This window comes from Hyalella azteca, unplaced genomic scaffold, assembly GCF_000764305.2.
Source record: "Hyalella azteca isolate HAZT.00-mixed unplaced genomic scaffold, Hazt_2.0.2 contig11450, whole genome shotgun sequence".
NCBI classification, from domain to species: Eukaryota; Metazoa; Arthropoda; class Malacostraca; order Amphipoda; family Hyalellidae; genus Hyalella; species Hyalella azteca.
In genome coordinates this window covers 152,492-163,165 of record NW_025941449.1, presented here as the reverse complement: position 1 = coordinate 163,165, position 10,674 = coordinate 152,492, and the positions used below count along the sequence as shown (strand labels likewise).

General features: G+C 40.2%; 1 protein-coding gene across 1 annotated transcript in view; it reads left to right on the top strand.

Annotated features, from left to right (window-relative positions):
* The window catches only part of LOC108672298, a 132,423-nt gene that overhangs the window by 14,700 nt on the left and 107,049 nt on the right, over positions 1-10,674 (top strand).

Below are 10,674 nucleotides of genomic sequence, written 5' to 3'. Positions count from 1 at the left end.
ACGTTTCACTAACAAACTTAGATTCAGATTATGTTCGGTTTACAAAAATAACAGGCCTTGTTCTAATGAATTGTAATAATTTTGCACGTTAATTAGTAACATGCAGCTCGAATTGAATGCAACATAAAATCTTTTGCATTATTCTGGGATTGAGTCATATGAATCGGGTTTACTTTACTGAATCATTAACTAGATCAAATTTAAATGATGTTTTCTTAAAGTTTACCTGCTCGTAGTTGATTGTAATTCCTGTATATTTTGTGCTGTACATTGAAGAAAGGGAGCATACTGAATGAAGAATCTTATTATAATATCGATACGTCTTGAACTTTTACTTACCATGTTCATTTTTACTTTAGAAAATAAAATTTTCTATTTTTGTATGAAAATAAAACATCTTATGATCGTTGTCATTTATCCGCTCCGATTCACAATAGCATTACACCTCAGCGAGAAACATCTCGACGCTTGATATGTTTGACTTCATCATTTCCAGGTACAACAGCGATATTCTCGCAAAATGTTGATAATGACATGAATTTGCTAACATGTCATCGACATTACAAACGTCCCACGTATTTTCCTGCAGAAATTGAATTTTTATGACCGTTATGACAATTTTGCAATTAATATTGCGTTGTTGCGAACTTTATTCTTGACTTCAGCCGAGTTCTTGTCCGTGTTCAGAATTCCGCTTCGAAAAACACTCGACAGGAAGCCTTTGATTATTTCTCTTTGAATATTTTTAAGAGCGACGCTTCGTAATTGCGTAGTGGAGTGATCGCTGGAAAGTTCAAGTCTTGAATTTTCTTGATTTTTTGATAATCTAGTTCTATTTGATGCTTTTGAAAAAATTATTGCTTAAAAAATCCAAGTCTTGATTTTTCTTGAATTTTTAATAATCTAATTCCAATTGATGCTAATAAAAATTCTTGATTAAAAAATACAAGTCTTGATTTTTCTGGATTTTTTGATAATCAAAATCAAATTCATGCAATTAAAAAAATTCAAGGATCATCTATAAGCAGCCCTCGTTTAAGCCAAGGAGAAAATGTAAATCAATTCTCGACTTTATAATGTATATGGCATTCTCTATAAGTCCTCCTCATTTTCTTTACTAATTCACAGCTGGTTTGCACGACTGAATATCTCAGCGAAATTCCATCTATAGCTATAGCTATGCCACACAGGCCCTGACGATCTGGTGCTTAAAATTATTGTAATGAGTAGCGAATTTCATCATATATTTCTCTCTATATATATTTTAAAACTTTCGATCTATTCTATGCTAGGCAAAAACAACAAAAGTTATTGAAGTGAAGTTCAGTTTCTCGGGAAATGCGATCGCATGGTAACCTTTTATGAACGATTATTTACAATGTGTATGAGATTACGACTTCTATTCCAGGTGAAGTGAAGAAGGATAAGCTTTATTGTTCAATTGTTCGAATTAAATGTTATATGAAACAGTTTTGAATAATTCTTTAATAAATGCAGTAATTACTATACCGCATATATTAAAAATTATATACTGCATCTATGTATAAATATTCAATAAATTTGATTCTTTATATTAAGATAACGTTCAAACACGTTTAAATACAGTATTATCAGTCTGATCAGAGGTACATAAATCGTACAACGATTCATATACGCAGTCTCCTTAGAGAAGCGCTGCAATTTTTTTAAAGACTTTGAATTTTGTTTAAAAACTTCAGTCCACTTGAAACTCAATTTTTTCGGAAAAATGTTAATTCAGATTAAGAAAATTTATGAGACGCATGCATTGATCAAATTGTGTCGTAAATAAAAAACAGCTCCTCTAATTTTCGACTTTTCCTAGGGTTCTGAGCGTGCCAAAAGGTTGTATAAGCTACTCGCAGTGCGCTAAGTCATTCATACAACTTCCAAGGTTTCCGTGCCTTCTTGCAAATCTTGGCCGGCTTATCTACGGCCACGCAATAGGCGTTGGTATGCAGGCTACGAGGTGACGAGAATTGCGGCCTGCCCAGCGTGGGTAAACACGCGCTGTTGATAGGGCCTCCCTCCAGTCAAAGGCAAAAATCGATCTATCGATCCCTCCTTTGCTCGTCAAATGAAAGCTTCCAAAAATCGATTATACGATGCAGAGGCCATGTGTTCCCGAGCACTGATCAATAAGCTCAATGTAAATCATTCAAACTCGAGCGAGATCTCGACCTCAACACGTGGGGAGAAGATGATTTCTTGGATGAGCAGAATAAACTATTACTGCACGGGTGAAATAATTAAGAGAGGTTTGTCTAATGCAGGAAATAATATATATGGGCATATGAAAGCATGCGAGAAAAGCATTATTATAAGCAATTTTTTAAATGGTTGTTGATTATGATTTCAGTTCCACGATTGTTTTTGACCTCGCAATCAACCAACCGTTGTGCCCCTCTGGTTTAGTTGAAAAATTTCTTTTGATTTAAGTCATGTACAGTTTAGTTAGAATTTCCATGACAAATACTATGAAATTGATTTGTTCCCTTTAAATGAAGTAATAATATCAGTGAGTAACGAAGAAGCTCTTATAAATGTCAGTAGGAGCCAGCACAATTATACCTTCTAATCTCTTCCAATTAAACCACAAATCACTAAGGCATTACTTCATGCTATTGTTGGAGTGAAAAAAATATACGTTTCTACCAAATAGATCTGACAGATTTGCACCCACTTGAAGATCTGGGCTTCATAAATGAAAAAATATAATTAAAGACAAATAGTAATAGAATTATATTATCATCTATCAACACTTGATTTTTCTAAACACCGCACTGAAAAAAACAATTCCTCCAAAATACTGCATTTTTAGATTTTATTCTCTGTAGGTAGAAAACCAGTTCAGAATAGACACGGGCGTAGCATAACGTACAGTACGTATAAGTTTTCCCACTACTTTGAACTTTCAGTACTTGGACCCGACGCTCTATGGCTCACTCGTATTTTAGGTGGAAGTGCCAATAAAGTCCACGTAAATAAGTTTCATCCTTCCATGGTAAACGAGTTTGACGGATTCGAGAGAGACGTTTTTTGTCCTGTAAATCTGCATGTGATTCTGTGCCGGAATGTTCACGTCGATGGAAAGTTGTTTTTATGCGTAGAAAAAAAAATTATTCAGTGGGAGAAACGAGTGAGACTTCGTCCAATAATTAAATTAAATTAAAATTAAAATAAGCGATGCATTTTTCTACTCTCTTTTGGGTCATCCTGACCCAGTTTCAGCGGTCTAAAGGGCCTATCCGTGTCTCTGCTGTGGGTAAGAAAGTGTCACCATTTATTCAATATGACTCGTGCACATATATTATATATGCCCGAATATATGCTTTCTGAGTGGATGTCTTTTTTCTCAGGAGATCTTATTTAGATAAATGAATAATTTATTCCTAGATTTCACTTCACAATGTCACAATCTATTTTAACTCATAAATTTTTGCTTTTCGTCGTATTGATCGCAATTAGAGGAAAATATCTGTGCAAAGTTAGGGATCGAGTTGTTCAAATCTTCATTTGAGGGTAGAAGTTTTGATGGAACTCTTTCCGAAGTTGGTTCACATTCAGGGTACAGCCACCTCACTCAGTGTGGCGTCTAAAATTATTGGTCCGACATGAACGATTGTGTTTTTAATCTAATGATACTTACTTAAGTTGGGGGCGTGCCTCTAGTTCCTACGAGAGAGAACGAACGTCACACCTATGGGAGAACGATCAAGTTCACGATTGATAAAAAAATTTCTTCTATGTGTTTAGTATCTACCATGTGTATTGAATTTTAAAACTGATTGACTTAGTTTGAAATGTTGATCCCTGAAATTTAGTGTTGGGTCGTTCAGCCGAATGACCTGTTGTACACATTTGGCCCGGTTCGTCACGAGACCTTGCCGACGCACGACATGGGCGGACTGCTGGACGTTGTCATCACGCGTGCTGACCTTCAAATGCTGATGTCCACATCATCGAGATCGCAATATCCGACCATCAACTTCTGCAGTGGAAGGTGTCATGTGAGCGCCCGGTGCCAGCGTACAAAACCGTTACCTGTCGTCCGTGGCGCGGTCTCGACGACAATGTCTTTCGTCAATAACTGCAGTCGTCTCAACTATGTCGACCAGACTCATGGTTGACACTATCAGTCAACGACCTGTGCAAATCTAAAATACCGAGCTGACCGGTGCACTCGATGACTTCATTCCTTCAATCACAGTTCGGGTACCCCAACGACTCTTCGACCCATGGTTCGACGTATCCAGTGGGCTGTCTACCGGGCGAATAGACAATAGGCAATTCTGCTGTTGCAGCTGCTGTGTCCTCCACCTGGCGAGATTCGCGATGCAATTATGTCAACCTTCTTCGTTATAAATGAGAGTCATTTTGGCGCTACAGAGTCGACGCGCAACGCAGCGACCCTCGAGCGCTGTGGCGTTCGCGTTCGCTGGACAAACTTATTGGAAGAGGTCATACAGATGATGCAGGTGACGTATGTTGCTTGCGGCTTTTGAAAAACACAATTTCTGCTGTGCGAGCGTCGTCAACCGATGCTCCGTCGGCAACATTGCGCCGTGCCCGTTTGACTGCGTGCTCCAAGTGCGTGCGCTGCCTAACAAGCAGTGTGACAGCGGTCCGCTGCAGGCGTTCACCCTAACGTGGAATGTCGTAACCCCAGCACCTTTTCTGGCCGAACTTTTCAGCATCTGCTTCACTGACGGAGTTTTAACAGAGAACTTCAAATCAGCTTGCATTATGTCTCTATTAAAAAAACCAGACCTTGACGCTTCTGATCCCAAATCATTTCGACACATCTCCAACCAGTCGAAACTCGTGGAACAAGTTGTGGTCTGACAGCTGAATAACCTTCTTCAGCAGAGCGGTTTCATGCCTCGCCTCCAGTCTGCAAACTGTCATCTCCCCTCGATGGAAACCACTGTGCTGAAAATGCTTTTAGATATTCTGCGAGCTGTAGACCGCGGTGACGTTGCTGCACTGGCTTTACTTAACCTGTCGGCTGTGTTTGACGCGGTCGACCTCGCCACTTTCTTGTGACGACTTGAAGTATCATTCGGTCTGCGTGGCACAGTGCTGCGGTGGTTCGAGTCCTATCTCAGCAGATAGATAGTTACCAGTGCGTTCGAAGCGGGAACTCTTCTTATACGCGACGTACCTCAGGCATCTGTCTTCGGCCCGATCTTCTTCCTGATATATACTGTCGACGTGTTGCTCACAATTGATTCACAAAAGTTGAATCTGCATATGTTCGCCGGCGACACCCAAATTTATGGTTAATGTGCGTTGGCTGACGCTGCAGCATTGCAGGACCGGATTTCTGTCTGCATGAACGCCGTTTTTGATTGGATGCGCGACAACCGGCTCCAGCGCAATGCATCAAAAAGCGACTTTATGTGGTTTGCAACTGTTCGGCGCCAGCATCAGCTTCTGGCTAACCATATTCGCTTGGGCAACGAGTTCGTCATGCCTGCAGCTTCGGTTCGCAACCCGGGAATTCTCCTGGGCTCGGAACTTTCTATGAACAACCACATTGCCAAAGTCACCACCGCTTGTTTTGGCGTTCTATGACGAAAACGTAGCGTCAGCCGCTGTATCTCGAGGCCGGTCCTCGAGCCCCTTGGGGTGGCGCTCGTTCTGATTAGATTGGACTATAGTAACGCCGCACTTATTAATGGGCCACGGCATTTAACAAACTGCCATCCGTAATTAACGCTGCTGCGCTACTTGTGTACAACAAGCAGAAATTCGAGCACGTGACGCCGATTTCGGGCGATCTTCACTGGCTGCGCATGCAACAGTGCACGCAGTTCAAGGTCGCTGTTCTGACGTTCCGACGTCTTCACGGTCAAGCTCCTTCTTATTTTACGGAATTTCTGCAGCGCGTGTGGGATCTGATTTCTAGAAGACGACCGCGTTCGTTAACAGCAGTGGACCTCATCGTTCAATCTACACGTCTATTTACTATCGGTAACTGAGTGCTCCTAGTCGCCGCCGCCAGAACTAGTAACAGTCTGCCGGCTTCCATAACTTCGGCTCCTTCGATGCAGGTTTCTGGTCAACGTCTAAAGGCGGAACTATTCCGTAGAGCCTATGAATCAAATGCTTAGTCATTTTCATCGGTTCTCATACTTTCCCGTTTCAATTTCTTTTTCGCTTGCTATTAAACTTGAGTGTAACGTGCCTTCGAAGATAATTTGAACCAGATGTCACGATAACTGCTTCGTAGAATAATAATAATAATAATATAATGCAATTCGGAACTCTGAAACATTTTTTTAAAATTATGTCTACTTTTTTTGGGGCAATTACAATTTTACTGTGTTGTCCGAGTACGGTGAATGCACCAGTATTAGATTCGAATCCGTCTACGACTTTTTGTCGTGGAAAAGAACTTACGGACGTGAATGGTTAATCTGGTATACGGGCTAGCGATCGTGCGCTCAGTTCACCGCGAGGCATCCAGGAGCTTTGCACCTGAAAACTAAGAAATTCCTTTTTATTTGCCGCCAGCTCTCCTTTCTTCGAAATGTTCTGCCCGCGAAGTTATGGGCCGTTCATTCTTTAGAACGGATTTAGTAGGAATGCCCATGAAAGCGACTGATATGTGCAGCGTGAAGTAAGGCCATAGGATTTTCTTCGCTCAGACTTTGGCTCGCTGATCAGGGTTGGCTGCTGGGAGTTGTTTTTCCCTTGAACTGCATTTGGAAAATGTATTATGTAAACTTCAGCATATCAGTATGAAAATTTGACAAACATTACGGCATTATTTATTATCTTTTCTTGATTAAACCGCGGCCGTCGGATTCCAACGTCATTAATCGCACTTTAGAATTGTTGATGATTGTCGCTTAGTTTATTTCCTCCTGACTTCAAACGAATATTTGAAGTTTGAGTTATAGATGAGCTTGCTCTACATCGTACGGAAGGGGCGAATAACTGATACGCATCTCATGTACATCTTAATGAATATTTTTAAGCTGAAAAATAAGTGGCTAAACAATGAATGTGACAGTCAGTGATCATGAAAGTAATTTATCCAGTTTAAGTTATTTCATAAATATTTTCTTTCATAGCAAGCACATTACATTGCGCTGTAAAGAAGTTTTGCGCAAGATATGTATGACGTAGCCTCGTTTTTATTTCTATATTCTGCGGTTCTTTTTGCATGACGCAACATATCCGTTCAACTGAAGCGAATTTGATACGCAACCGTTTTTGTGAAGTCCCTGCGAGCTAACAATGCAACAACATTGCTGGTGTTAGCCGCCAGAGAGCACAGACGATGCTTGTAGAAAGATTGCCAACCAAGCTGTCTTAACATCGCCCCAATAAAATTAAAAAACTCAGTCTGATTATGAAGAACGACTTGCTTTTTGACCGTCTTCCAATCCAAGAGCGAGATAAATTGATGTTTCTTTATCAAGCGTTTCTAATGTTCGGGATTTCTTGCAAAGTTCCAAGACTAAAAGTTTGTTGCCATTGCCGTTGATGGATGAGTTGTTTGTTGGCAACCTGAGGCTCTTCTTGGCTTTTGAATCAAGACTATAATCCTTTGGAAATCGTTAATGAATTATTGTTAGACAATCATATGAATGGGTTTCTCAATTTCTTAGAATTCTACACATATTAGATGATCTTTAGTGTTTTCATGCAATTCTTATGTGATCATTTCACTGATGCGCCTGTAATTCAAATATTCTGTTGCTCTACGTTAGATATTGAAACGCAAGCGTCTTTTGGCAAACTTATCCAATCTGAGATACCAGGCGCCGGCCGCAGCTGAAAATACTCATTTGCCTAAAACGCTTGGGGTTTCGGATCTTTTCTTGACGAGATTTCCGACGTTTTTTGAGCCAGCATTCGGACGATTTTCTTCCTTGATATTCCTTGACGTCTCTCGATCAGCTTAATTGAAGCAATATTCGCAATGCTCATCCAAAAATAATATTCAAGATTCATCATCGTATTAAAAAATTCTTGGCCGGCAAATGAGGGATTTTGAGCGCCGTGTAGGCCTCATTTGTATGCTGATATTTCTGATTTAATTTTCAACAGTGCAGTCTCGGTGCTGGTGTCACTTAATTGCTGATACGCAGTTCATATCTAGAGGATCCGCATCTATCTTAATGTGTCCGCATGTTTGTTCCCCCGGCTAAAGTCTTAGGTTTATTACATGATCTGATGGACCGATGACTGCGATATATTTTAGCTCAGCACTTCTTCTTCTCTATAGAGGCTGTAGCTATTCACAGATTTTGTGCATTAGGACAAGTTGCCATTGCGTGATTTATTTTTTTTAAATGGAATGCATGTAGGTTGTATCGATGACAGAACTAAGCATCGGACTGATCTTTGAAGGGTTGTTGTGTTGAGGATGACATCAAAGGTCATCAAGTTTAGAGTACATTCAGTACTCAAAAGTTTTTTGAGAATTTATTATTTCATGATGTGTTGCATCACAGTGATCGACCAAAAGAGTGTGTGAGCAACATGCGTTGAAAACGATGTCAATTCACAACATGATGGCAATTTATTCATTCAAATATTGATACCGAGACGCAGACCGCAAGTAAATCAATCAATATAGTGAACTTATACTGTACCCTTTTGGTGTGTATTTCATAGAGTGGCTATAGGTCGTACTTAGGCTTACTGAAACCAAATTAGCTTTCAGTAGTTTTTTGTAGATTTCACTCAAGTGTAATCACTTCCAGTGCGAAGTTTTCTCGTTAGATCACCAGCAGTTAGTAGCTAAGTGCGGCACACGGAGCTGTTTTGTCTTCGTAAATCTCGGTGTTTATGTTCAGCTTCAATTAGATAAGCAGCGACTGAAGGCATGCAATCTGTGTGAGTGAACGAGGTAGGCTCGCGTAGGGGAACTTGGTCGTATTCGAAGCCTGGTTTCCTCCTCCACAAAATAAGGCAAATTATGATTCTCAGACGCTCGTAACCTCTGCAATCTCGCGATAAATTTTTCTAAGAGGTTCCTCGTTCCAGCTCAGACTCAAAATCAAGGTTAGATCATCGATGGCCACTCCATGAATGATTGCCGGCCGTCTCTGATTCGCCCATGATTCTGAATAAGGGCTACGCGAACCCCTCACTCTAATTTTTCCCCCCACCGAGTTCCCCTCGCGGAGAGCTGTGTTCCTTATCTTGTTGGTGTTGCCAGCTGTTGGTCGTCTGAACTCATGATGTTCCAGGCCATTCCTTATTGAGAATCATTGGCGAGCTATCGATGGCCTCATAGCTTACCGTTTTTTGAGCTGCCGACGATGCGCGTTTGATTTATGCTCTGTATTTTCGCAATCATTTCTCTAGATACTAATATTTTTGCACCGATGATCCTCGCATGATATAGTATTCATTCTGGTATATTTGCGCTCAAAAGCGCCGCCGGGCGTCTCATGCGGATCAGGATCTTGCGTGAAGAAAACTTGATTTATTTACGCTCTGGAATGCGACGTCGCAAAGCGAAAAATTGCATGCTATAAATCTTGAAGTTGCTCGAGCTGCATGGAGATATATTGAGACGCCTGGTAACGCTGCAACCATGAAGACAAAATCATGATCAAATGACGTACTCAAAGCGTCATGATATTCACACCTTCAGGAGTTAAGAGTTAACTCACGCACTAATTGAAGGAATTAAATCATCAATGACAGCGCAAATTGTTTTTCATGTCGTTGCGTTGATGATGACACATTAAAAAGGCCAGTAGGCTTTGTCTATCACGACGTGTCAATTACGAAAGCAAGAGCTAAGGGTTCATGGCTGTACGTAAAGGACTTGCTGCACACAGATTCGATTGAGTTATGTGCTGCATCAGCAAAATATTACACAAAACTTTCAGATTTGTTTTTTTTCAATTTGCAGGTTTGTTGGTCCTATGAATGTTCATAATGTTGATGATCTGGAGAAACAATGTTTAAGCTAAACTTGAGAATAAAAGTGCTCGCGTCAATGGCAAAAAAAAAAAAAACCGACAGCGAATGAATGGATGTAGCTTCATCATTTATGGTGAATGATTTCAAAAGAAGTCTCACAATTTATTTCGTTAGCGGGTAACGCCTTTTTACCTAAAGGAACGAGAACGTGTTTTTTGCTAAAGTTGCCTAATTACTGGAGTTAAATGACCTGCATAGGCATGATAAGACAGTATAAGTCCTGATCGTCAATTTTTTATTCAATGCGTCGTCGTAAACTTTTTATAATGTTGCTCAAAAGTAACACATTATACGAAAAAATCATTGGAAAATGTTCTCCTGCAGGAACGAAGTTGGGCGTAACTTCGAAGCTCAAACGAACGGCTTGACTCTGTTTCATCGGCTTGCAGGCTTGTAGCTGCACCAATTTCTTTCATGCATTGAATATTTTGCCTTATTATTTTTCGGTTCAATCAAGAATTGCATCGCTTAAACGAGATCAACTTTGCCAGCAAGATAATCGCGTAGAGGGGTTATGAGTAGCATTCATTATTATCTTTTCTACTGTTAATGAATGAGAGCTTCTATGTATCTACAGTCAACTGCGGTATAATTTTTCGATTGTATATGGTGATAAACGAGGTGAATATAATTTATACATTTTTAAAAAAAGTTTAGACACTCCTAATTATGTTTAATTAAAAAATTCCAATAATCCGC